The following is a 2,316-nucleotide window of genomic DNA, read 5'->3' on the forward strand; positions in this document are numbered from 1 at the left end:
GATTGACACAGTGAAGGAGAATTTTACCATGCCTTCCTCTCAGCATATTGGTCTCAAGCCACACAACACCGAGTAATACATAGCATCATAATGATTAAACATTTCGAACAATCTGAATTTTCCACTCTTGTGAAATATTTTGAAGACATGTCGCACAAGAAGCAGTACCTGTCAAGCCCTTACAGCCCCTCAGAACTCATCCGCATTTGCTTAATCAAATTGCCCGAACATTTACGACATATTATTTTGGCAGGACGTTGCAAAGACAACATTGAAGCTTTTCAGCGACTCTTACAACAATTGGAAATCGACACTGATAATCGTGGGACGCGAAAACAGGAACACAACAATTACAAGTCACATCCGTCACAATTCCGCGATGAAACAAATAATAACTGGACATGACAAGGCTAATCTTACAACGTAAATCGTAACCAAAACAGACACCACCCATATGACAACCGTTGGCAGAGTAGTAATAATTACATGGAAAGATCACCTCTCCGCGGTAATGACTATCACAGAGACAATCAGAGAAACAGACAATATGGGAACCAAAATAATTATTATCAAGGGAGACAGAATAACTTCAGAGGCAACGGTCCAGCGCGCAGTTACTATTCGGGGAGAAATTCTCCACCACGTGACCGACAAGAAAGAAACTATGGAATCTACAAACATGACGACAGACGATATGATCGTAAAGACAGACCTGAATTGCATCATAACTGGCGGGATTCAAACAAGGCAGGGCCCTCTCGACAAGGTGAATTTGTAGAAGTTAGGTCTCCAAATCCCAATAACGACGCGTGCCAACAAAGAGACAATAGACAATGACTCATACCGCTGGCAGCCACAAAACGTACTTATGAAACTGACGACGCAGCTGCCGTAGCTAGTAATTACGTAAAAATGGAAGACATTAGGGACATGTTACTCCAGCAACACGACGTAAAACATAACAACATTGCATATCCTGTGATTCACATTACAGTAAATGACGTAAAATTTACGGCAGTACTTGACACTGGCAGTCCCATTTCAGTAATTAATGAAACACCTTTTAGCAAATGCCATAAATCGAACGATTGCCCCCACTTCCTTTACGTAAGATTAAATTACAAGGTGCAATTTTTGGAAAAAGTGTAGATGTACACGAACAAACCAACTTAGAATTCTTTTGTCAAAGCCACAGCTTCTCTATGAACTTTCTTATTGTTCCATTATTGTCGACGGAAATTATATTGTGAATAGACTTTTTCAATGAATACAAAGCAATCTTAAACTTTCACGATGCTGAAATAAGTTTAGAGAAAGAAGGTAAGTCAATAGCTTTGAAATTTGAAAATTGGCTCTCAAACCATGACGAGGAAATTAATCGGCTTTACCTTCTGTTAGACAACAGTTCGGAATTTTCTACAGAACTAGACTGTAACAATCACTCTGCAAGTACTGACAAGGATGACATCGACGGCATATTTGATACTAATGAGTTAATTCAGAATAAAATTCAAACAATTGAGAATTGTAATGACACTGATGGGCAGGACCTTTTTGAGATTTTACAAGCACATTATCCACAGTCATGGATACCATAGTTGTATGTCCATATTTTCCTCTCGTAAAATGCTGGACCATCTGTTAGTTTAGGTGTGGGGAACGTTTGCTGCATATCCATTGCTATCACATGATGCTCTTTCGAATTTTCTTTAGCCAGAGCAGTTAAAGATGCAATCATATTTTGTCCTCTGTCAGCCTTTTTGAGATGCAGTTCATATTGTTGTTTCTTTTCTGTGACTTCTTCTGCACATAATTCTGGGTTATTTATTGCAATTAGAAATCCATCACATTTTGAACAGGTGTCACTTTTTGGTAGTTTGAAGCCTATTTTAAGTTCAGATACAAAAATTTCTCTGAATTTACTTTCAGATACTGCATTAACCTGCCTTCCCTTGCAGTATTCTGAGTATTTATCTCGAAATAAGGAAGCAGTTGTGAGATCACAATCCAAATACACTCTATTGGGGTTCTGTTGCCTACTGTAATGACTGTTATATTTCGGTATGGCGTTGAGAAATTCTCTAACACTTTGTACAGCTTCGTCTTGAAATTTATGTGGGTAGTTTCCATGTTTTCCTGAAAGAAAAAAAAAGGATGAGCTTATATCCTCTGACTAATAGAAATATTTGTATAGTACTCAGTTTAAGTACATCCCTAACTTATAGCACAGAGTAACATACAAACCTCTTCCTTCTTCTTTTGGCACTGCAAATCCCTGCTTCATTTGATGCTGCAAATTCCTCAGTCTTCGTGCAT

This window comes from Schistocerca serialis, chromosome 3 (assembly GCF_023864345.2).
Source record: "Schistocerca serialis cubense isolate TAMUIC-IGC-003099 chromosome 3, iqSchSeri2.2, whole genome shotgun sequence".
In the NCBI taxonomy this organism is placed as follows: domain Eukaryota; kingdom Metazoa; phylum Arthropoda; class Insecta; order Orthoptera; family Acrididae; genus Schistocerca; species Schistocerca serialis.